The sequence below is a fragment of the Leptopilina boulardi genome, unplaced genomic scaffold (assembly GCF_019393585.1).
Source record: "Leptopilina boulardi isolate dan_hultmark-lab unplaced genomic scaffold, ZJU_Lbou_2.1 LbouV2_264, whole genome shotgun sequence".
Lineage (NCBI taxonomy): Eukaryota > Metazoa > Arthropoda > Insecta > Hymenoptera > Figitidae > Leptopilina > Leptopilina boulardi.
The window spans coordinates 2,907-11,401 of record NW_026137823.1 but is presented as its reverse complement, the minus strand read 5'-3'; the positions used below and the strand labels follow the sequence as shown (position 1 = coordinate 11,401).

General features: G+C 27.1%; 1 long non-coding RNA gene across 2 annotated transcripts; it reads left to right on the top strand.

Moving 5' to 3' along the window:
* The first annotated feature begins 1,941 nt into the window (after window positions 1-1,941).
* Window positions 1,942-8,267, top strand: LOC127281072 (uncharacterized). 2 transcript variants are annotated; one of them, XR_007842926.1, is made up of 2 exons: window positions 1,942-2,153; window positions 8,135-8,267. It is a non-coding gene; the product is annotated as an uncharacterized LOC127281072 (long non-coding RNA). The 2 variants fall into 2 exon arrangements; XR_007842925.1 differs by lacking the exon at window positions 8,135-8,267 and adding an exon at window positions 3,996-4,708.
* The last annotated feature ends 228 nt before the right edge of the window (window positions 8,268-8,495 follow it).

The following is an 8,495-nucleotide window of genomic DNA, read 5'->3' as shown; positions in this document are numbered from 1 at the left end:
ACTTCGATAGTTTCTAGCCATGGTTTAAGTTTTTAAAATTAAAAAAAATTCCCATACTTCGTTAGCTTTTAGCCATGGTTCAAGTTGTCAAAATTTTCAAAAAAAATTTTCCCATACTTCGATAGTTTCTAGCCATGGTTTAAGTTTTTAAAATTAAAAAAAATTCCCATACTTCGTTAGCTTTTAGCCATGGTTCTAGTTGTCAAAATTTTCAAAAAAAATTTTCCCATACTTCGATAGTTTCTAGCCATGGTTTAAGTTTTTAAAATTAAAAAAAAATTCCCATACTTCGTTAGCTTTTAGCCATGGTTCAAGTTGTCAAAATTTTCAAAAAAATTTTCCCATACTTCGATAGTTTCTAGCCATGGTTTAAGTTTTTAAAATTAAAAAAAATTTCCATACTTCGTTAGCTTTTAGCCATGGTTCAAGTTGTCAAAATTTTCAAAAAAAATTTTCCCATACTTCGATAGTTTCTAGTCATGGTTTAAGTTTTTAAAATTAAAAAAAATTTCCATACTTCGTTAGCTTTTAGCCATGGTTCAAGTTGTCAAAATTTTCAAAAAAAATTTTCCCATACTTCGATAGTTTCTAGCCATGGTTTAAGTTTTTAAAATAAAAAAAAATTTCCATTCTTCGTTAGCTTTTAGCCATGGTTGAAGTTGTCAAAATTTTCAAAAAAAATTTTCCCATACTTCGATAGTTTCTAGCCATGGTTTAAGTTTTTAAAATTAAAAAAAAATTCCCATACTTCGTTAGCTTTTAGCCATGGTTCAAGTTGTCAAAATTTTCAAAAAAAATTTTCCCATACTTCGATAGTTTCTAGCCATGGTTTAAGTTTTTAAAATTAAAAAAAATTCCCATACTTCGTTAGCTTTTAGCCATGGTTCAAGTTGTCAAAATTTTCAAAAAAAATTTTCCCATACTTCGATAGTTTCTAGCCATGGTTTAAGTTTTTAAAATTAAAAAAAAATTCCCATACTTCGTTAGCTTTTAGCCATGGTTCAAGTTGTCAAAATTTTCAAAAAAAATTTTCCCATACTTCGATAGTTTCTAGCCATGGTTTAAGTTTTTAAAATTAAAAAAAATTTCCATACTTCGTTAGCTTTTAGCCATGGTTCAAGTTGTCAAAATTTTCAAAAAAAATTTTCCCATACTTTGATATTTTCTAGCCATGGTTTAAGTTTTTAAAATAAAAAAAAATTCCCATACTTCGTTAGCTTTTAGCCATGGTTCAAGTTGTCAAAATTTTCAAAAAAAATTTTCCCATACTTCGATAGTTTCTAGCCATGGTTTAAGTTTTTAAAATTAAAAAAAAATTCCCATACTTCGTTAGCTTTTAGCCATGGTTCAAGTTGTCAAAATTTTCAAAAAAAATTTTCCCATACTTCGATAGTTTCTAGCCATGGTTTAAGTTTTTAAAATTAAAAAAAAATTCCCATACTTCGTTAGCTTTTAGCCATGGTTCAAGTTGTCAAAATTTTCAAAAAAAATTTTCCCATACTTTGATATTTTCTAGCCATGGTCGAAGTTTTTAAAATTAAAAAAAATTTCCATACTTCGTTAGCTTTTAGCCATGGTTCAAGTTGTCAAAATTTTCAAAAAAATTTTCCCATACTTCGATAGTTTCTAGCCATGGTTTAAGTTTTTAAAATTAAAAAAAAATTCCCATACTTCGTTAGCTTTTAGCCATGGTTCAAGTTGTCAAAATTTTCAAAAAAAATTTTCCCATACTTCGATAGTTTCTAGCCATGGTTTAAGATTTTAAAATTAAAAAAAATTCCCATACTTCGTTAGCTTTTAGCCATGGTTCAAGTTCTCAAAATTTTCAAAAAAAATTTTCCCATACTTCGATATTTTCTAGCCATGGTTTAAGTTTTTAAAATTAAAAAAAAATTTCCATACTTCGTTAGCTTTTAGCCATGGTTGAAGTTGTCAAAATTTTCAAAAAAAATTTTCCCATACTTCGATAGTTTCTAGCCATGGTTTAAGTTTTTAAAATTAAAAAAAAATTCCCATACTTCGTTAGCTTTTAGCCATGGTTCAAGTTGTCAAAATTTTCAAAAAAAATTTTCCCATACTTCGATAGTTTCTAGCCATGGTTTAAGTTTTTAAAATAAAAAAAAATTCCCATACTTCGTTAGCTTTTAGCCATGGTTCAAGTTGTCAAAATTTTCAAAAAAAATTTTCCCATACTTCGATATTTTCTAGCCATGGTTTAAGTTTTTAAAATTAAAAAAAAATTCCCATACTTCGTTAGCTTTTAGCCATGGTTCAAGTTGTCAAAATTTTCAAAAAAAATTTTCCCATACTTCGATAGTTTCTAGCCATGGTTTAAGATTTTAAAATTAAAAAAAATTCCCATACTTCGTTAGCTTTAGCCATGGTTCAAGTTGTCAAAATTTTCAAAAAAAATTTTCCCATACTTCGATAGCTTTTAGCCAAGTTTGAAGTTTTTAAAATTAAAAAAAAATTTTTATACTTCGTTAGCTTTTAGCCATGGTTCTAGTTGTCAAAATTTTCAAAAAGAATTTTACCATACTTCGATAGTTTCTAGCCATGGTTTAAGTTTTTAAAATTAAAAAAAATTCCCATACTTCGTTAGCTTTTAGCCATGGTTCAAGTTGTCAAAATTTTCAAAAAAAATTTTCCCATACTTTGATATTTTCTAGCCATGGTCGAAGTTTTTAAAATAAAAAAAAATTCCCATACTTCGTTAGCTTATAGCCATGGTTCAAGTTGTCAAAATTTTCAAAAAAAATTTTCCCATACTTCGATAGCTTTTAGCCAAGTTTGAAGTTTTTAAAATTAAAAAAAAATTTTTATACTTCGTTAGCTTTTAGCCATGGTTCTAGTTGTCAAAATTTTCAAAAAGAATTTTACCATACTTCGATAGTTTCTAGCCATGGTTTAAGTTTTTAAAATTAAAAAAAATTCCCATACTTCGTTAGCTTTTAGCCATGGTTCAAGTTGTCAAAATTTTCAAAAAAAATTTTCCCATACTTTGATATTTTCTAGCCATGGTCGAAGTTTTTAAAATAAAAAAAAATTCCCATACTTCGTTAGCTTTTAGCCATGGTTCAAGTTGTCAAAATTTTCAAAAAAAATTTTCCCATACTTCGATAGCTTTCTAGCCAAGGTTTGAAGATTTTTAAAATTAAAAAAAAATTCCCATACTTCGTTAGCTTTTAGCCATGGTTCAAGTTGCTCAAAAAAAATTTTCCCATATTTCGATAGTTTCTAGCCATGGTTTAAGTTTTTAAAATTAAAAAAAATTCCCATACTTCGTTAGCTTTTAGCCATGGTTCAAGTTGTCAAAATTTTCAAAAAGAATTTTACCATACTTCGATAGTTTCTAGCCATGGTTTAAGTTTTTAAAATTAAAAAAAAATTCCCATACTTCGTTAGCTTTTAGCCATGGTTCAAGTTGTCAAAATTTTCAAAAAAAATTTTCCCATACTTCGATAGTTTCTAGCCATGGTTTAAGATTTTAAAATTAAAAAAAATTCCCATACTTCGTTAGCTTTTAGCCATGGTTCAAGTTCTCAAAATTTTCAAAAAAAATTTTCCCATACTTCGATATTTTCTAGCCATGGTTTAAGTTTTTAAAATAAAAAAAAAATTTCCATTCTTCGTTAGCTTTTAGCCATGGTTGAAGTTGTCAAAATTTTCAAAAAAAATTTTCCTATACTTCAATAGTTTCTAGCCATGGTTTAAGTTTTTAAAATTAAAAAAAAATTCCCATACTTCGTTAGCTTTTAGCCATGGTTCTAGTTGTCAAAATTTTCAAAAAGAATTTTACCATACTTCGATGGTTTCTAGCCATGGTTTAAGTTTTTAAAATTAAAAAAAAATTCCCATACTTCGTTAGCTTTTAGCCATGGTTCAAGTTGTCAAAATTTTCAAAAAAAATTTTCCCATACTTTGATATTTTCTAGCCATGGTCGAAGTTTTTAAAATAAAAAAAAATTCCCATACTTCGTTAGCTTTTAGCCAAGGTTCAAGTTGTCAAAATTTTCAAAAAAAATTTTCCCATACTTCGATAGTTTCTAGCCATGGTTTAAGTTTTTAAAATTAAAAAAAAATTCCCATACTTCGTTAGCTTTTAGCCATGGTTCAAGTTGTCAAAATTTTCAAAAAAAATTTTCCCATACTTCGATAGTTTCTAGCCATGGTTTAAGATTTTAAAATTAAAAAAAATTCCCATACTTCGTTAGCTTTTAGCCATGGTTCAAGTTCTCAAAATTTTCAAAAAAAAATTTTCCCATACTTCGATATTTTCTAGCCATGGTTTAAGTTTTTAAAATAAAAAAAAAATTTCCATTCTTCGTTAGCTTTTAGCCATGGTTGAAGTTGTCAAAATTTTCAAAAAAAATTTTCCTATACTTCAATAGTTTCTAGCCATGGTTTAAGTTTTTAAAATTAAAAAAAAATTCCCATACTTCGTTAGCTTTTAGCCATGGTTCAAGTTGTCAAAATTTTCAAAAAAAATTTTCCCATACTTCGATAGTTTCTAGCCATGGTTTAAGTTTTTAAAATTAAAAAAAAATTCCCATACTTCGTTAGCTTTTAGCCATGGTTCAAGTTGTCAAAATTTTCAAAAAAAATTTTCCCATACTTCGATAGTTTCTAGCCATGGTTTAAGTTTTTAAAATTAAAAAAAAATTCCCATACTTCGTTAGCTTTTAGCCATGGTTCAAGTTGTCAAAATTTTCAAAAAAAATTTTCCCATACTTCGATAGTTTCTAGCCATGGTTTAAGATTTTAAAATTAAAAAAAATTCCCATACTTCGTTAGCTTTTAGCCATGGTTCAAGTTCTCAAAATTTTCAAAAAAAATTTTCCCATACTTTGATATTTTCTAGCCATGGTTTAAGTTTTTAAAATTAAAAAAAAATTTCCATACTTCGTTAGCTTTTAGCCATGGTTCAAGTTGTCAAAATTTTCAAAAAAAATTTTCCCATACTTCGATAGTTTCTAGCCATAATTTAAGTCTTTAAAATTAAATAAAAATTCCCATACTTCGTTAGCTTTTAGCCATGGTTCAAGTTGTCAAAATTTTCAAAAAAAATTTTCCCATACTTCGATAGCTTTTAGCCAAGTTTGAAGTTTTTAAAATTAAAAAAAAATTTTTATACTTCGTTAGCTTTTAGCCATGGTTCTAGTTGTCAAAATTTTCAAAAAGAATTTTACCATACTTCGATAGTTTCTAGCCATGGTTTAAATTTTTAAAATTAAAAAAAATTCCCATACTTCGTTAGCTTTTAGCCATGGTTCAAGTTGTCAAAATTTTCAAAAAAAATTTTCCCATACTTTGATAATTTCTAGCCATGGTCGAAGTTTTTAAAATAAAAAAAAATTCCCATACTTCGTTAGCTTATAGCCATGGTTCAAGTTGTCAAAATTTTCAAAAAAAATTTTCCCATACTTCGATAGCTTTTAGCCAAGTTTGAAATTTTTAAAATTAAAAAAAAATTCCCATACTTCGTTAGCTTTTAGCCATGGTTCAAGTTGTCAAAATTTTCCCATATTTCGATAGTTTCTAGCCATGGTTTAAGTTTTTAAAATTAAAAAAAATTCCCATACTTCGTTAGCTTTTAGCCATGGTTCTAGTTGTCAAAATTTTCAAAAAGAATTTTACCATACTTCGATAGTTTCTAGCCATGGTTTAAGTTTTTAAAATTAAAAAAAAATTCCCATACTTCGTTAGCTTTTAGCCATGGTTCAAGTTGTCAAAATTTTCAAAAAAAATTTTCCCATACTTCGATAGTTTCTAGCCATGGTTTAAGATTTTAAAATTAAAAAAAATTCCCATACTTCGTTAGCTTTTAGCCATGGTTCAAGTTCTCAAAATTTTCAAAAAAAAATTTTCCCATACTTCGATATTTTCTAGCCATGGTTTAAGTTTTTAAAATAAAAAAAAAATTTCCATTCTTCGTTAGCTTTTAGCCATGGTTGAAGTTGTCAAAATTTTCAAAAAAAATTTTCCTATACTTCAATAGTTTCTAGTCATGGTTTAAGTTTTTAAAATTAAAAAAAATTCCCATACTTCGTTAGCTTTTAGCCATGGTTCAAGTTGTCAAAATTTTCAAAAAAAATTTTCCCATACTTCGATAGTTTCTAGCCATGGTTTAAGTTTTTAAAATTAAAAAAAAATTCCCATACTTCGTTAGCTTTTAGCCATGGTTCAAGTTGTCAAAATTTTCAAAAAAAATTTTCCCATACTTCGATAGTTTCTAGCCATGGTTTAAGTTTTTAAAATTAAAAAAAAATTCCCATACTTCGTTAGCTTTTAGCCATGGTTCAAGTTGTCAAAATTTTCAAAAAAAATTTTCCCATAATTCGATAGTTTCTAGCCATGGTTTAAGATTTTAAAATTAAAAAAAATTCCCATACTTCGTTAGCTTTTAGCCATGGTTCAAGTTCTCAAAATTTTCAAAAAAAATTTTCCCATACTTTGATATTTTCTAGCCATGGTTTAAGTTTTTAAAATAAAAAAAAAATTTCCATACTTAGTTAGCTTTTAGCCATGGTTCAAATTGTCAAAATTTTCAAAAAAAATTTTCCCATACTTCGATAGTTTCTAGCCATAATTTAAGTCTTTAAAATTAAATAAAAATTCCCATACTTCTTTAGCTTTTAGCCATGGTTCAAGTTGTCAAAATTTTCAAAAAAAATTTTCCCATACTTCGATAGCTTTTAGCCAAGTTTGAAGTTTTTAAAATTAAAAAAAAATTTTTATACTTCGTTAGCTTTTAGCCATGGTTCTAGTTGTCAAAATTTTCAAAAAGAATTTTACCATACATCGATAGTTTCTAGCCATGGTTTAAATTTTTAAAATTAAAAAAAATTCCCATACTTCGTTAGCTTTTAGCCATGGTTCAAGTTGTCAAAATTTTCAAAAAAAATTTTCCCATACTTTGATAATTTCTAGCCATGGTCGAAGTTTTTAAAATAAAAAAAAATTCCCATACTTCGTTAGCTTATAGCCATGGTTCAAGTTGTCAAAATTTTCAAAAAAAATTTTCCCATACTTCGATAGCTTTTAGCCAAGTTTGAAATTTTTAAAATTAAAAAAAAATTCCCATACTTCGTTAGCTTTTAGCCATGGTTCAAGTTGTCAAAATTTTCCCATATTTCGATAGTTTCTAGCCATGGTTTAAGTTTTTAAAATTAAAAAAAATTCCCATACTTCGTTAGCTTTTAGCCATGGTTCTAGTTGTCAAAATTTTCAAAAAGAATTTTACCATACTTCGATAGTTTCTAGCCATGGTTTAAGTTTTTAAAATTAAAAAAAAATTCCCATACTTCGTTAGCTTTTAGCCATGGTTCAAGTTGTCAAAATTTTCAAAAAAAATTTTCCCATACTTCGATAGTTTCTAGCCATGGTTTAAGATTTTAAAATTAAAAAAAATTCCCATACTTCGTTAGCTTTTAGCCATGATTCAAGTTCTCAAAATTTTCAAAAAAAAATTTTCCCATACTTCGATATTTTCTAGCCATGGTTTAAGTTTTTAAAATAAAAAAAAAATTTCCATTCTTCGTTAGCTTTTAGCCATGGTTGAAGTTGTCAAAATTTTCAAAAAAAATTTTCCCATACTTCGATAGTTTCTAGCCATGGTTTAAGTTTTTAAAATTAAAAAAAAATTCCCATACTTCGTTAGCTTTTAGCCATGGTTCAAGTTGTCAAAATTTTCAAAAAAAATTTTCCCATACTTCGATAGTTTCTAGCCATGGTTTAAGATTTTAAAATTAAAAAAAATTCCCATACTTCGTTAGCTTTTAGCCATGGTTCAAGTTCTCCAAATTTTCAAAAAAAAATTTTCCCATACTTCGATATTTTCTAGCCATGGTTTAAGATTTAAAATAAAAAAAAAATTTCCATTCTTCGTTAGCTTTTAGCCATGGTTGAAGTTGTCAAAATTTTCAAAAAAAATTTTCCTATACTTCAATAGTTTCTAGCCATGGTTTAAGTTTTTAAAATTAAAAAAAAATTCCCATACTTCGTTAGCTTTTAGCCATGGTTCAAGTTGTCAAAATTTTCAAAAAAAATTTTCCCATACTTTGATATTTTCCAGCCATGGTCGAAGTTTTTAAAATAAAAAAAAATTCCCATACTTCGTTAGCTTTTAGCCAAGGTTCAAGTTGTCAAAATTTTCAAAAAAAATTTTCCCATACTTCGATAGTTTCTAGCCATGGTTTAAGTTTTTAAAATTAAAAAAAAATTCCCATACTTCGTTAGCTTTTAGCCATGGTTCAAGTTGTCAAAATTTTCAAAAAAAATTTTCCCATACTTCGATAGTTTCTAGCCATGGTTTAAGATTTTAAAATTAAAAAAAATTCCCATACTTCGTTAGCTTTTAGCCATGGTTCAAGTTCTCAAAATTTTCAAAAAAAAATTTTCACATACTTCGATATTTTCTAGCCATGGTTTAAGTTTTTAAAATAAAAAAAAAATTTCCATTCTTCGTTAGCTTTTAGCCATGGTTGAAGTTGTCA